The sequence below is a fragment of the Mytilus trossulus genome, chromosome 9 (genome assembly GCF_036588685.1).
Source record: "Mytilus trossulus isolate FHL-02 chromosome 9, PNRI_Mtr1.1.1.hap1, whole genome shotgun sequence".
NCBI lineage: Eukaryota > Metazoa > Mollusca > Bivalvia > Mytilida > Mytilidae > Mytilus > Mytilus trossulus.
Genome location: NC_086381.1, coordinates 8,350,710 through 8,369,061, shown reverse-complemented (window position 1 = coordinate 8,369,061; position 18,352 = coordinate 8,350,710).

Here is an 18,352-nt window from a genome sequence, read left to right as displayed (position 1 = left end):
ATTTTGTTGAGACAAAAGTGAATTTTGTCAATTTTGTAAAATTGACAAAAATCAATTTTGTCAATTTTGTTGAGACAAAAGTCAATTTTGTTAATTTTGTTGAGACAAAAGTCAATTTTGTCAATTTTGTTGAGACAAAAATCAATTTTGTCAATTTTGTTGAGACAAAAGTCAATTTTGTTAATTTTGTTGAGACAAAAGTCAATTTTGTCAATTTTGTTGAGACAAAAGTCAATTTTGTGACGACAAAATTCATTTTTGTGACGACAAAATTCAATTTTGTAACAACAAAATTGACTTTTATGAGACAAAATTGACTTTCGTGAGACAAAATTGACTTTCGTGAGACAAAAATCAATTTTGTTGAGACAAAATTCAATTTTGTCAATTTTGTTGAGACAAAATTCAATTTTGTCAATTTTGTTGAGACAAAATTCAATTTTGTCAATTTTGTTGAGACAAAATTCAATTTTGTCAATTTTGTTGAGACAAAATTCAATTTTGTTGAGACAAAATTCAATTTTGTCAATTTTGTTGAGACAAAAGTCAATTTTGTCGCACATTGGTCAATTTTGTCTCACATTGGTCAATTTTGTCAATTTTGTTGAGACAAAAGTCAATTTTGTCAATTTTGTTGAGACAAAAGTCAATTTTGTCAATTTTGTTGAGACAAAAGTCAATTTTGTGTAACAAAAGTCAATTTTGTGTAACAAAAGTCAATTTTGTGTAACAAAAGTCAATTTTGTGTAACAAAAGTCGATTTTGTATGCAAATTAGTTCACAGAAACCAAACTTAAATAATTTGAATACAAAATTCACTTTTGTCGCCCAATTTTCAAATTAGGTAACACAATTCAATTCTGTGTAACAAAAATGAATTTTGTCATGACAAAAGTGACTTTTGTCCGCTGATAGATAATTTTGTATGACAAAATTTCAAATTAGTAGTATGATACAAATTTTGTTAAACTGAACTCATTTTTGTTGAACAAAAGTCACCTTTGTCCGTACAAAATTGAATTTTGAGTACAAAACCACAAGAGTCCCATTCGGCGCCCCGTACATATTTGATACATAAACTATTTTTTAGAAATCAACCAAAACATTCAGTAACTAAAAATACCTTTAATATTGTCTTTAGAACCAGCAGGTAAAAATATGAGCAACCAATTTCCTATGTATTATGCTATTTCAAGGATAAAAAACAAGGCCATCTGCATGACCTTGACCTTTGGCCTTGAACGTAAAAAATGTCAGATCATTACAAAAAGGAACAACATACCAAATGTGGTTAAAGTCTTTTGAAGCATATTGGTTTTAGAGTGTCCAATATAATTTAAATGCATCGTAAGCTGTACACGACGTCTTTTAGACATCATATGGCCATCCGCCATCATCGTTATCCATCGTGTAGCCTTCGTAATCCATCGTGTAGGCTTCGGCTGAGATATGAAGCTTAGATACCCGTCTTCGGTAAATCTTCGTATGTCCATCTTTTGCTATCGTATATAATTTCGACACCATCGTATAGACTTCGTTATTCATCGTACTTGCTTCGGTAACTTTTTGGTATTTTAACGAGATCGGGACCAACTTCGTACGAACTTACAATTTTCGCATTCGGGTTTTCATCGTATATAAAAATCGGGACAGTGTGACACGGGCATTACGGTTGACCTACTTTTAAGGGGTGTCTTGTGATACATTTCAGATAAAGAAACTCAGAATCTTTGTAAACATTGAATGTATTCATATATCTAACTTTTTCACGGTTAACTCGTAAGTTGTCATCTTTTAATTAAAGGAGTCATGTCTTTCAATGTATTTATTTACCCCAAATATTCAAAAAGTCTAGAGTTTAAACACAGTAAAAAAAAGTACAAATTTACTTTTCATCAATATCTTAGTGCATTTTCAATTTTGTCTAGCCCCTATCAAAAATATATATAAAGAGATATTGTACTACTTTCTTGACACCATATACGTTTAAATGAAATATTTGGCATAATGACACAGTAATAGGAGGAAATCATAACTTATACCTAATACTTTAAAATGTCAATCTTATATTTCCGCAATAAGTGTCGATTTAGTAATATTGCTTCGATCTTAAAAGCATCTTATAATGACATGTGGAGAGTTATTAAATTCAGAAGCTATTTTTGTAGTTTATAAAGGTCGTTTGAGAAGGCAAAGCATGCGACCTTATGACATTATTGCACTGTTCGGTAACCTTCGGTGGGCATTTGTGAAATTCGTGTAAATTTAGACTTGAATTTCGAGGTTTTCATTTTTGCGAAAAATGCGACAGAGTTATAAACGCAAAATGATAAAATCGCAATAATAAATGCACGCAATAATTTCAGAATTTACAGTAACCGATGAAAGGGTTTTCATACCTTAATAAAATTAACGGTACCAATTTTCTTGCACCAGATGCGCATTTCGACAATACATGTCTCTTCAGTGATCCTCGTGGCCAAAATATTAAAGTAGCTTTTACAGCTATTTTCCTAAAGCATATTGAGCAAGACTTTAGTTAGCTTGCTTACTTTATTTTTATAATGTACAATCATTAGGATAATACCCTATTAAATTTAAATAGTATATATACAGGTTAAACTACGCCTAAATATTCTGTTTAAAGATGTCAATCTTATTTACAAAGCTTGTATAAACAATTTTGCAAACAAAGCAAGCAAGCCAGCCAAAGTTTTCCTTTACATGCAGTAGGAAATTAGCTGTAAAGAAATTCTATATTCTCCTTGATTTTGGGATTATGTGGAGTTAAATACTTTGAGTTTCTCCTGTAAGAACTAACCATTATATGTCTATTACTAAATACTACATACGTTTAAATTGGAATGGTATATCAAATGAAGAAGTGTCAAATTATCATAACATTCAAAAACTTTCATTCAAGACCAAACAGCCTATTTATTTATATCAGTGATTTTTCCTTCAAATTTTGTGTGAAGGTGTTGCAAAACAAAATTTCTGATTTATTCTCCTTCTAGTGTGGACTCGGTGGCCAAGTGGTCTAAGTTAAGTGTGAAGTCCATTTTCACTGAACAAGTACACGTTTTGTGAAAGGGCCAACTGAAAGGTATGCTGGTATGCTGGATTTTCTCCTGTGCTGAAGACTCATTGATGGACTTCGGCTGTTATCTGCTTTTTTGTCGGTTTGTTGTCTCTTTGACACATTCCCCATTACCATTCTCAATTTTGATAAGACTAACATTTACATCCTTAGCCTTTCAACACAGAGGTTTTCAGTTCGTGCCCCTCACGTGTCATGTGCGTTCGACTGCATTCGTAATGGACTTGTATTATAAGTATTCCTGTTGAAGGACGATGGTTTTCGTCGGGCACTCCTCCACCAATAAACACTTATAGTCATGATGATTTTTTTTAAGTTGTTATTGGCTTGAAACTACCTTTCATTAATTGTAAGTACAGTGGACCCGTACACAGGCGCTTGGGTATATAATACAGATATTTTTATTTTATTTTTTGTTGTTGATTAAAATATTCAATTTTCTCTATTTATAATACACTATCTATCACTTCTGTGCATGTATCACCTAGTTTCGAGTGATTAAACGACTCAGAGAAAATACCCAATTTTACTATCCATAATATGTTAATCAACAACAAAAAATAAAATAAAAATATCTGTATCATATACCCAAGCGCCTGTGGACCCGTAGTTTGGTAAATTGTGTTCTATTTTTCGATATTTTCTTTTAACTTTTTTGTATCGATCTGATGAGTCTAAACTTTTGCAGTGATGTTTATAGTTTCTTCTTATTTTGTATTGTTACGCTTTGACACATCTAGTTTTTTACATACAACAGGCCGTAACTTTTCTCATTTGAAATGTTTAACATATGTCATTTTGCACATTTTTTAGCTGCCTATGCGGTATGGAATTTCCTCATCGTTGAAGGTCGTACGGTGACCTATAGCTGTTAAATTATATATCATTTGGTCTCTAATGTACTAGTATATAAGTAGTGTTGTCATTTAAGCAGGTTTACCACATTTTTTTATTTATTTTTCGGATTTTTATATTCATTTTGTTTTCAAACGTTAAAACACCGAAAGGCTAGTTGAAAAATCATATGACCAAAAGGGACAGCAAATAATATCCAAAATCAAACAAAGGTCAACTTTTTAAGGGAGTTAGATTCTTAGTTTTTTGATAATTTCTAAGTGTACCAACTAAAGCCTTGAATGATTTTGCTTTCTAAAGGATTTTAAGGTACTTTTTGCTTTCTAATTTTTAAGTCTCGAACACACCACATAAAGGTTTTACAAAACACGTACATGTTGGTTCAGAAATGTGTGTCATCCGTCAATTTATCAAACGCTGAAGATTTTCTTCAACAACATTTAAAACCACTTTAGAGACATAATCAAATCAAATAAGAAATGACACAAATTATATAATGTTCATGCCGTTCTAAATAACGACATACTAGAAGAAGCCGATATTGTAAAAACTGAGAGAAAAAAATATACCTGAAATACCAAATTAAGACTGTTGCACGCGATAAAAGGCTAACAATCTGTTGGAATACGTGAGACGTGTAATGTAAGACCTGCGCTGTGTGTAGTGTGTGGGTATCTAATAAAACTAATCTCGGATTATCGGTTAAATACAAAGAATATGCACGGCATAACATATCGTTATTGTAGTATATTAACTATCTTTAGAGAAACAAAAGATACTTATGTAGAAAAGGAGATGCGGGGAATGCGATGATGAGATAGCACAAAATTCAACAGCACCAAAAAATATCTAAGTGTGTTAAAATCAGTGGATATACTGGGTTTTCCTCCATTATTATACAAAGTGCAACAAACGTGAAAGCTCGCACGTAAACATAAAAGGAGTTATGAACCAAACTTTCTAATATCACCACCTACGTCATTTGGCCTCTGATGTGCAGTTGTTTCATTGGCAATCATACCACATGTCAAGGCCTTTGAAAACTTTTCGCAAAATGTCAAAGTGTAGAAACATTTTGTAAACGCTTAATTGAGACGTTTAAGACCATGGTTCTCGATCGTGTTCTTGGCAACTTATGAATATACGTTTTAATGGCTTTCTTTTTACTATTTGTTTACTTATACAAAGTGTAATATTTCCTTATAATTTCGATAGGATGCCCGTATTAAAAGATCGTTTGGTATATTTTTATTTTAAGGTACACTTTTTATCCCAAAAACAAAAATACCCCGTAAATCTCATTTATTAATAAGATTCATATCCGTGCAATCCTCGACAATGTAAAATAAGATTGCATGATTGGCAATACGACAACTCTCCGGCTTCCAGAGACCTAATGCCATATAATTTTACAACTATAGGCCACTGTACGGCGGTAAACAATGAGAAAGCAACGACTTGACAAGGAAAATTATCAGGAATACATAGATTCTATTCATTGATATCCAAAACGTCACATTGGCTTTTTTATTTCTCAAGTTAAAAGAAGTATATCAGAAGGTGAGTCATCCTCATTGTATTGTAAATTCTTCATTCTATCGTGTCTCCATCCTAGTCATTAAACTTCTAATGTCGACTCAGAATACATTTTATCTATTTTAAGATTAATCTTTTAATCAGCCGAAAATATTCTGTAAACACGTATTCAGGTTGGTTTAAGAAAGTTTAAATCAATAACATTTTATCATTTGTTTTGTTGTTCGTTACTTTTCCCCCTGATAAACCTACAGACATGTCAGATTTATATGACGCATCAAGTCAAAACTTACGGAATACAGTCGGTATTTACTTTTAAGATATTTACAAAATAAAGTGTTTTTCCGGACAAATTGTCCCTTTGTTTGCTTAATTCTTGTGGAATTCATAAATGGCTTGCATCGTCAATAACATAATTTATGAAATATGAAGATGAAGATTACTTTTATGATCTTTTATTATCTTTTTGGCAAATATCACCGTATGTTCTGTAATTTACCAGCTGACCACGTGGCTTCTTGTTGTTATGACGTTCGTCTGTACACTACTGGCCTAACATTAAATGCAGTCTTTATACCTGCAATATTTAATAATTAGGTATTTTGACCTATCATTTTATTGACAAGAACTTGTAATGTACCAAGAGTTTCAGTGTTTCAGCAGCCTACGTCAGTTTTTTGGCGTTGTTTAACTTTTGATTGTTGATTTTTTTTTAAATTATATATTTTTCTTGTGTTGAATGCCTGTGTACACGTGTCCTATTTATTTTCGAGAATTCTATTTTCTAGATAATTATTTTGTTGTTAAGTCATGATAATAAAACCCATCACTTTACAATTGAAATTTGAAACTAAAAAATAACTTGGAGCCTTTCTCGTGAATTTAGAACCTTACTTTCTTTCATTGGTAGCTTTCCAACCTACCAGATCAACTAAACAATCAGGGAATTATAATTATAACCAAAACATGTCTAAAAAGAGTATTCAGAAACTTTCCAAAAATGGACAGTAATTTTTGCTTTAATATCTATTAAACAACCGATATAAAATGTGTGTCATGTCTGTCACATCTGTGATGACTCTGTACTTTTTTTTATTCAAAAATACATGTCCTTGTCACCATCTTATGGTGTTTATATATCTCAACTTGTACGATTCGCTCGTGTATGTAACAACGTATTAGATTTTAGCGAGAGAAATTTATGTATTACTGAAAAATTATTACACCAGGTTTTCGATATCACAAACTGGTCAAAACATTTACTAAATTTTATCACCGGTATAAGGAAATAATTCGTAAATATAACTCAACATGCAGACATCTTATACGTTCAGGTATTTCACATCCAAAATTTTATGGAAATATTCTTTATAAAGCACAAAAATGTCAGTATTCTCCTCAAAAACTAACAAAACCTTTAAATAGACTTACTAAAAGGGGATATAGTTACGATACTGTTGTCAGATCATTAAAGATTGCATATTTTGGCTTTAACATTGATTCACTGATAGGGTCTTTGCATCGGACCTAAACACATTTATTTCTAAAAAAAACAGTTGTTGGCATGACACGGGTTATGTTCTTCTCATATATTTAATGATAGTATGATACTAAACCCCTAACTGGAAGGATTGTACCTGATATTCATATGATGAAGACAATATCTTTCAATCAGTTTAATTGAGGTCTGGAGCTGGCATGTCAGTTAACTGCTAGTAGTCTGTTGTTATTTATGTATTATTGTCATTTTATTTATTTTCTTTTGTTACATCTTTTGACATCGGACTCGGACTTCTCTTGAACTGAATTTTAATGTGCGTATTGTTATTCTTTTACTTTTCTACATTGGCTAGAGGTATAGGGGGATGGTTGAGATCTCATAAACATGTTTAACCCCGCCGCAATTTTGCGCCTGTCCCAAGTCAGGAGCCTCTGGCCTTTGTTAGTCTTGTATGATTTTTAAATTGTTTCTTGTGTATAATTCGGAGTTTAGTATGATGTCCATTATCACTGTACTATTATGCATATTTTAGGGGCCATATAAATGTAATACATTTAAAAATAAACAATGTAAAAGACAGATATTTTCAAGGATTCCGGTATCCGTATGCATGACAATTGTTTTCTGAATAACCTTTATCATCGCCAAAACCTTGAAGTACGGAAGGTCACAAATGTAAAACGTTTCAGAATATCATAATCGTAATTAGACGATAAAATTTTATAAGCAATATTGTAGGTATTGATAAGAACTACAGTACATACTTTCATCACGGATGTTTGAAATATAGGAAGCAAACACCATCTGTTGAAACGTGATGGAAATGACCGTTTATACTTTCACGAAGACGAGACATTTCCTGGATAGACATCACTTTTAGATTGGTCAGAACTTAGCATTGCTAATCATATGTTTTCTCCCGACATTTCCTGGATAGACAGACATCACTTTTAGATTGGTCAGAACTTAGTATAGCTAATCATATGTTTTCCCCCTAAATTCTAGTCGGTGATAGATAAAAAACATCATTTTGTGTCAAACTGGATATTTGTCGGGTCAATAGTTGTAGAAGACAAAAAAAAACAAATATACCTTGTTTTTTAAAACAGAAAACGAATGACTGTGATAAGTGACAACAAAAGACATCGTTTGGTTTAAATAGTGTTCTGAATATTGCTACATAGCATATTAAGATGCGTTTATTACTTTGTGAAAATGTTCGGTGACACACAATAAGCTTACTACCCGTATATAGTGTAACAGTACAACATGATACACACTAGAAAATCACACTGACATCTTCATGACTCAAACCAGGGAAATCTGATCATGATTCTAGCCAATTCAGCATAAAAAATTGTAGTTCTCTATAGCTCAACCGATTATGACTGGCTTGTATATACTACTCAATGGAATGTATTCTGTTACACGTCTACATTTATAGTCGTCATGACTCGTTACAGCACACACACTGGTTAGATAGTATATCATATAAATGCCGTGGATTCTTTTTAGATGGGCGACAAATGAGATTGGAGATTTTGATTCTAAATAGACAATCATATTGTCTCTTCTTGGATACTGACCCAGGATCACCTTGTTTGGAGTCCGCGTTATAACTGACTGTGCTAAAGCTGTACTTCCCGAGTGTCAGTGATAACGACTGGTTATTAAGTAGGCCATGCACAAAATATATAATTCTTTATAAATAAAGGTAAAAGTAGTATACTGCTGTTCAAAAGTCATAACTCGATTGAGAGAAAACAAATCCGGGTTACAAACTAAAGGTGTCAGACGACCAATCAAAAATCCCTATCTGTTCAACCTTTTGCCATTGTAACAGCTTTCAGAATATTTTAACTTAAGTTTAACTTCATAGAAAGCAGGTATATCCTAAATTGTGCATGTATCAGCCTTCTACATGACAATTTTTAACATACCTTTAAAGACTTCTAAGAAAAAAACTGACCTAAGAAAAAACTAACCTTAGAACAGAGGTATTTCTCTATCATGCTCTTTATTACTGGATTATAATAGTTGATGTCACTTGTGACTCCCTCGGTCATTAGGTGTCTCACAAGTGACATCAACTATTATAATTCAGTAATAAAGAGCAAGTTAGAAAATTTCAAAAATATATGTAGAACATCTTTATTTTCTCATATTCTGATAAAACATTACGTTTCTTTAGAATATAGAATGAGCGTATTTGACTGTGAATCTTATATTTCACAAAAAATGTATGCTTGTTGAATAAAATTAAAAGGTGACAAGGGACCACTTAAAATATTCTCAAAAGTAAATTGTTTTACGATACAAATTTGAGAAGCAAAACGCTGAAATTACTGCTAGAATAGAATAGGGCATTAGAAAGACATAATGAGCAACAGATTAATTTTCTGATGGTCAAAAACTCAAACTGTAAAATAATGTCACAAAGCATTGGACAAACTAGTCATCGTTCAGTAGGGATAAGGACATATTAAACCCGGTACATTGACGGTGTCTATTAAAATTACATGCTTGCAATTTTGACAACAAAGAGCAAAGATCTGTTACTAATATACAAATCTATGCTCACCAAAAGTGTTGTAGAATGTTTGCTCAAACGTTGTGATATAGAGTAACATCTGAAGACAAGGGAGTATCAGGCTGTATACAACGATTTGATTGAACATTGTATTTCATATGTGTCATAAAGTGTCAATTCAGGAACTTGACTTTAAAACAAGATACTACACATCCTATAAAACTGTAGGTTTACCTTTATTGTAGCGAATACGATGAAGTAAAAGTTTGCGGAAATCAAACAATAAAATAGTTTGTTAAATCTGAGCTAATTTTGAACTTATCATAAAATTATGGAAACTCCTATTCATATGCAAGTCGTTCACATGTTAGTTCGCTCAAAGAAATTAATTATAGAATCACATTTGGAATATCAAACATAAGCCTTTAACAACTTTGTTTTACAGACTTAAACAGTTTATAAATAGACTTAAAGGAAGTAAATGTCAAAGTTTATTTTCAAATCTACTGAATCAGATCAATATACTATTTGATTTCTTGTAAACTGATTGCGTGATAAATTGCACTTTTAACAGCATGCATTCTATAAGATAATATTGTAACCACGAATTCTTCTTTGGACACTGTTTGAGTTTTTATTATTTTGAAGCAAATGGCTCGCAATGTTTTGATTTTAGTATCTTCCAATATTGAGTTTATAAAAAAAAGAGTGGCACAAGATTTGTTAACAACGCCATATCATATTAAATATATCTCCTAATAAAATCTTGTTGGACTGTATACATATTAAAGCATAGCCGAAAGATGCTAGAGGGGCATTCATATTAAGTCGAAAATAAATTGACAACGCCATGGCTAAAAAAGCAAAGACAAAACGACAAACAATAGTAATTAACATAGAAAACTAAAGACTGGGCGACACGAACAACACAAATTGGGGGTTATCTCAGGTATTCCGGAAGGGTAAAAATCGTGCACCATGTGTGGTACCTGTCGTGATGCTCATTTTATCCCAAGGAGGATAATAAGTCTAATTCGTTATGTCAAATACGGTAAAAGATGACGGCTAGCTACGACGTAATGAACATATCCGCTATTATCTGTGTAACGAATATTTCAAAACAATCAACCGACTCGTGATAATATCCGTACAACTTACGAAGGTATGATTTCAACTTGACCACCTGTAACTTTTGGTTTAATTGCCTCCGTGAGAAAAACAAACCTCTACCATATACAAATGAAGCCATGAGAGAAAATACAATCCCTGGAATATCGTTTCAACAGGGAAATATATATTCTGTATACAGGTGCTGGTGGAATGTTGCTGCATAGAATGGAAAGTTTATATTTTGGAAGCTGAACTCATATTTTCTGTCGTAAAATTTTGTTTTCGCCCGACATTCATTGTCACCTTTAATACCTATGATACTCGTATATGCGTTGTCTCCGTGTGTTTATTTTGTACAAACGTGCTTACAAAGTCTGTTTGTGTTTTTGGTTTCATATGTTAGATTACTTGGCTTCTCAGCTATATTTGTCGAATGAATTCCAGAAACATGCCTTGTTAAGAGGTATAATGTTATACAGATGAATTTATACAGATGGATTTTGAGTTACTTTCTAGTTTACTTGGCTAAGCATACTTTTTGACGGAATGGCAGTTCTAAGCTTGTATATACAAAAAATGTTATCAAAGGTACCAGGATTATAAAACTTTGCTTCAGTCATTGTACACTAGTTTTAATGTTCAGCTTCTCTTATAGATCAATAACCTGTCTTTAAACGACGAATTTTGTAGTGGGCGGTCCATGGATTGGAGTTCTCACGACATATGTACTTTAACTTAAATACTGTTTTTTCAGTTTCCACTATTACTTTATATGATAATTATATCTGCAATTTTATAAAGAATTTTGATAAATTGATTTGGAAGAAACATTTTCATATAACTATTACCAATAAATTACAAAAATCAAATACAGAAATAGGCCGTTACCTTTGCTATGGCTTTAAAATTCAAAAGAAGTTTATTATACAAACTATTAAAAATTGCCTATCATAAGCCAAGGTGAAAAAGTACACCGTCACAGGGAGATCGTTCTGGTATATATTGACATCGATTACACGAAACTTGCATTTACAAATACTCTTTAAAAAGAACAATTTCGTTAACATTATGGTATGTATAGGAAAATTTTCATTGTTTAATAAATAAAACATAAAAATGCATGTCACGAAACGTTAGTTCCGTTTACAATTTTGTTCGATAGCAAAATGTATTGAATTCATAAGAAATTCATATTGATATACAAAAATTGAAATATAGAATTTAACACAATAACCTATGGTTTTATTATATTAAGTAAGACTTGTGAACGCGATCACGAAACGTACATGATACAAAACGAAACCTTTATAAATGTATTTAGATTTTTAAATCAAAAGGCATAACCTAAACATAACCAATATCAAAACGTTTATAAAATTATGTTTACAGCTATATTCATTAAAAAGATGTCAGGCTAAAGTGATTTCATATAATTCAAGTTCGAGGGAACTATCGTTTTTAAGTAAAAACGTATGTTCATAATACGCTTGCATAGTGACATGAAAGGGTTAAGGTTAAATCGCATTTGATTAAATGAAGCTGAACTGGCGGGAAAATTGCGATTGAGACTAGTTAATTCACCCCGTTAAAGACATTAAGGGTGTCTATCCTATATGGATATTTGCGTCTTTCCCATCGAACTTGAGATAATGAATACAATAATACAATTAAATCTGCCTCATATCTAGAAATTTATAATCAGGGTCGTTTGATAACAAAAATTAACGACGAAAAATACGAACTTTCCAATCAAATGTAGAAACATTCCAGCAACGTCTGCATACGGAGTATATATCTCACAGTTGAAACGACTTTACAGGGCTAATGTTATCTATCTTTCCTTGTAAGAGAGTTACTGCTCACAGGTAAGATTGTATACCAAATTTCCCAAGTGGTGGTGAAGTTGACATAATCTCTGAGTAAATTTTACGGACATCACGAGTTTGATTACGGATATGTTCCAATTGTCGTAATTCCAATCCAGTCGTCTGTTCTCTGAATACGACAAACCAAATTAGACTTATCGCAGGGTTTGTACTAACATGAGCAGCACAACGGTTGCCACATTTGGAACAAGATCTGCTTACCATCCGGATGACACCTGAGATCAACACATGTTTTGGTCGGTGCATTACGTTTGCGCGCATTACCATTACATTTGCGCGCAAAAATCATTACGTTTGCGCGCAGCTTTTGATAACATTTGCGCGCATTTTTTGACAGGTAAACTCAGGTTAAATACAGATTATAATACTTATTTATTCATTAAATTGTTCTATTTTTACAAATATAAGTACCCCTTTCGTTAGTATAAGTCTCCTGCTCACCAACGAGGAGGTGGAAGTCGGATTTAGTAGATATAAGAAGATGTGGTATTAGTGCCAATGTGACAACTCCCCATCCAAATAACAATTTATAAAAGTAACAACAAGCTATAAATGGTTCCAAAATTACAAGACTTAGTGTAAAACCATTCAAACGGGAAAACCAACGGTTTAATCTATATAATAAACAAGTTACAAAAACACGTATAAATTACATAAACAAACGACAACTACTGTACATCAGATTCATGACTTAGGCCAGGTGCAAACATTTGTAGAGAGATAAAACGTTTTAATGGTACCAAACCTTCTCCCTTTTTCCGAAACAATAGTTATAACATCACAACATAGAAAAACACGCGATAAAATATAAGGCTTAACTAATAAAAAAACGTAACACACTATGAACGAATAAATTTGATCCCTAGATTCTTAATTTTGCGCAACCAACTTTGGCTTAAATGAAAACGGCAGCAGTCTTTTCTAGTATGTGGAAACACAGATTTAAATGCATTGTGCATTGCGATTTTAAAGTCAACATGTACGATCCTTGGTTTAAACATAATGTTTCTGTATGTACACTACGAAGATATCATGTTGAGCTAAAAAGTGTAAATTTCATCTGTTTTGGATGGTAAGAGAGCAAATACTAGTGGTACATAATGTCCCAATATAAGTACATGAAAAGTGAAAAGTTGTTCAAAATATTTTGTACGGTATACTGAAAGTTCCGTTAATGAAAAGTTATTATTTAATTATGATTTAATTCAAAATTATATTTTACCTGAGTTTACCTGTAAAATGAATGCGCGCAAACGTAATCAAAAGCTGCGCGCAAACGTAAAACATTTTAATCCCCAAATGCGCGCAAACGTAGTGTGCCCGTTTTGGTTGGGGTTCGTGTTTGTTACTCAGTCTTTTGTTATCTATAAGGTAGTTCGTGAACTGATGTTTGTCTGTTGGTCTGGTTTCGTTTTAGTCATGGGGTTGTCAGTTTATTTTCGACTAATGAGTTTGAATGTGCTTTTGTTATCTGTCGCCTCTTTTTTTCCAACTCATACACTATGCACATATGTGTGTGAGTGTACTTGCTTTTAGAATAAGCTTTATAACATCTAATGAGATGAATAGAAGCCAAGTTCTACTTTATTTTATTTCTCCGAGTGTCACCTTAAATATTGATATGCAATGGGGGAAAATTTAGAAAATATTTTGTTTTTAAACCGGGTTTTCAAAACGAAGTCTAAGGTTGGCAATGTTCTCATTTCCGACTAGGATATATATCCGAAATTTTCAGAAATAAGAAGTTGATAAGGCCTCTCCTGGAATGCGATGAACCAGGAATGCCTAAAATTCAATTTCATCAATTTTATCAAAATTAGCAATCTATGAATAGAATTCTCTTCATATTGACGAATTTTCAGTTCGACATATGTAATATACTTTGGGTGATAAGGGAAAAATCGTTGACGGTCTTGTCTTTTCAGACATCAAGGCGCTTGCTTTGGAGGTAGCACTTATATTATTTTACATTTTTCTTTGAAGATGGGATAAGCATGAATAAAGGCAACAGTAGTATACCGCTGTTCAAATCTCATAAATCCATGGACAAAAAACAAAATCGGGGCAACAAACCAAAACTGAGGGAAACGCATTAAATATAAGAGGAGAACAACGACACAACACCGAAACGCAACAGCACACAGAAACGGACCAAGCAACAGACAAAACACCACAAGAATAACAAATATAACATCAAAACCGAATACATGAATATGGGATAGACAAGTACCGTGCCACGTCTTATCTCAAAAATAAGAGTAAACAGAAACGACTCAACGTTAAAATGCAACACACACACAGAAACGAACAATATTATAACAATGGCCATCTTCCTGACTTGGTACAGGACACTTTTAACAACATCTTTGTCATAAAAATTTACTTAGGATAAAGCATTCTACGATCTCTTTGTTATATCATTTGTACTGAAGATAAACCGTTCTACATCCACGTTTGAAAATAGAATAAATTAGGATAAACTGTTCCTCGGCAACTTTGACGTAGAATATGAACTGAGGATAAACAAAGGCAACAGTGGTATACCGATGTTCAAAAGTCATAAAACGATTGAAAGAAACCAATCCGGGTTACAAACTTGAATGTTTTCTACGATCATCTTTGTATTACAAGATCAACCGAGGATAACATTTTTTATAACATTTGTATAATACAAGATGAACTGACGATAACACTTTCTATAACAATACTGAGGATAATCTGGACTACAGCCTCTTTTTTATACAAGATGAATTGAGAATGAAGCATTCTACAACATCTTTCTTATAGAAGATAAATTGAGAATGAAGCATTCTACAATATCTTTTTTATAGAAGATGAATTGAGAATGAAGCATTCTGCAACATCTTTCTAATAGAAGATGAATTGAGAGTGAAGCATTCTACAACATCTTTCTTAAAGAAGATGAATTGAGAGTGAAGCATTCTACAACATCTTTCTTATAGAAGATGAATTGAGAGTGAAACATTCTACAACATCTTTCTTATAGAAGATGAATTGAGAATGAAGCATTCTACAACATCTTTCTTATAGAAGATGAATTGAGAGTGAAGCATTCTACAACATCTTTCTTATAGAAGATGAATTGAGAGTGAAGCATTCTACAATATCTTTTTTATAGAAGATGAATTGAGAATGAAGCATTCTGCAACATCTTTCTAATAGAAAATGAATTGAGAATGAAGCATTCTACAACATCTTTCTTATAGAAGATGAATTGAGAGTGAAGCATTCTACAACATCTTTCTTATAGAAGATGAATTGAGAGTGAAGCATTCCACAGCATTCTTTAATAGAAGATACTAGTATATCTACAATAATTTATTATGAAGATAGCTTTAAGCTTAACATTATTGTTTGTCCAGTCAGTGTCAAAGTAACGATACACCGTAAGTACGTCGTCTGAACGTTACTGCCATATTTGGTATAAAGTGGTTGATTGGTTTTGGAAAACACTGTTCTCGCCATCGTATGTGACGTCACATTTTTTTAATTACGTTGACGCCTGGACTGATTCGGATGTGTGTCTATTTTGTGATAAACTCGGGTTTAGTTTTCTGTAATTAGTTAATACTTCAGTTTCATTACTGTTTGCAATAGCATTAAGTGTTCTATATAATAAGGATGTTCTTATCCCGTGCATAAAAACAATGCCGTATTTGTCAAAACCTTTTCAACTTTTGATATTCAGTGCTGTACAACTTTGTACCTTTTTCACGTTCGATCTTTTATATCTAGGCGTTATGTATTCAGGTTTAGTTTTCTGTAATTAGTTAATACTTCAGTTTCTTTTTGTATATCTCTTTCATATTCATTTGATAAAATTTACTGTTTGCAATAGCATGAATTGTTCTATATAATAAGAATGTTCTTATCCCGGGCATAAAAACAATGCCGTATTTGGCGAAACTTTTTCAACTTTTGATCTTCAGTGCTGTACAACTTTGTACTTTTTTCACTTTCGATCTTTTATATCTGGGCGTTACTGGTGAGTCTTGTGTGGACAAGGCGCGTTTTTGGCATATTGAATTTTAAACCTGATGCTTTTTGTTATCTATTAATCATGTTTTTCTTTGTCTAATATGTTCTCCTATTTGTTTGTATTGTAGTCCTGTAATATTATGTTGTCATTTCAATGTTATATTTAACTTTGCCATTAAAGTGCGAGGTTTGACATGCCATAAAACCAGGTTCAACCCACCAATTTTATTCCCCTTTAAAAGTGTCCTGTACCAAGTCAGGGAGATGGCCATTGTTATATTATTGTTCGTTTCTGTGTGTGTTGCATTTTAACGTTGAGTCGTTTGTGTTTTCTCTTATTTTTGAGATATTGAGATAAGACGTGGCACGGTACTTGTCTATCCCAAATTCATGTATTTGGTTTTCATGTTATATTTTTTATTCTCGTGGTGTTTTGTCTGATGCTTGGTCCGTTTCTGTGTGTGTTGCGTTTCGGTGTTGTGTCGTTGTTCTCCTCTTACATTTTATGCGTTTCCCTCGGTTTTGGTTTGTTACCCCGATTTTGTTTTTTTGTCCATGGATTTATGAGTTTTGAACAGCGGTATACTACTGTTGCCTTTATTTCTCGATAATTCACATAGTCTCTTAAGTAGAATGATTTCGACGATTGAAATGTATATCGGTTACCCGAAAAATATCGAAGTTATAAATCACACACATTCTGCAAGTATCTGGCAGGGTTTTTGTGTGAGCTTGACAAGGATATGACCATTTCTGTAATATTGAATTGAGTGGTTTGATCTCACGAAATAGTCATATCGGATGATCGATCAACAGCAGAATAATTCTAACATTCAGTATACAAGGAACATTTCATCATATTTGGTATAAACTAGTGTAGGAAACGTCTTTTTTATTTGTTTTCCAATATTAGCGTTTTACATTTAAGTGCCAGTCTTTGTAAGAATCAGGCAATTTAGGTAAAAATCAAAACATGAGCAGAAAAAAACCACCGAGCTAATCATGCTATTTAATACTAACCATCATCCTGAGTTGACATTTATTAGTCTTCCGTTTGTGTGTGTCTGGTAATATCAAATAACTCGGTTTGAAAATTGGTTAGAATGATAGCAAATTATAGAGTTATCTCCCCTTATTTGTTAATTTCTAGTGCATTTCAACCAAATTGTATCTTCTATTACCAGAACAGAAAATGGAAATGGATGTTATTTTTGTGCATTACTACATATTATGAACTGAAATCAATATCAAATTGGGTGGGTTATTTTGGTCATGTTTTCACCACTGCCTGATTCTTAGACAGACTGGCACTTAATTACATTCAATCATGAACCTTCTTTGCGGATGTTCGAGTTGTTCAAAATTTTCAAAACTTTGTTTAGTGTCGAACGAGGAGCTTTCTCCTATATTTGATTTAAATTGTTTAAGCGATTTCCAAGATGACGTTTAAGATTTTTCTATGGATTTTTATCCAACGTTTGACTGCAAAAAAAAGATCAGACCTTTCTCGTAGGCAGTGAAACATAATGTGTATGAAGCGAAATAGAAACTACCAATTGCTCTAGCATACTGGTTTCAAACTGGTAAGTTCCGAGAACGGAAGTTATTTAGCAGTATTGTGCTATAGCCATTGAGTGGTAGACGTCGTGTTCAATTTCCAGCCGGGTAAAACAAAAGACTTAAACTGAATGTAATATTTGCTGCTTCTGTCCCATGTATAATGCTTTTTTGAGTAAAAACAAATACTTATCGGCTCGGAATCAGAAAAAAAAGTGTTCGGGAAAGCCAGTTTAGCACGTGAAAAGTCCACAACTTCAAAGTACTCTGCATCTTAA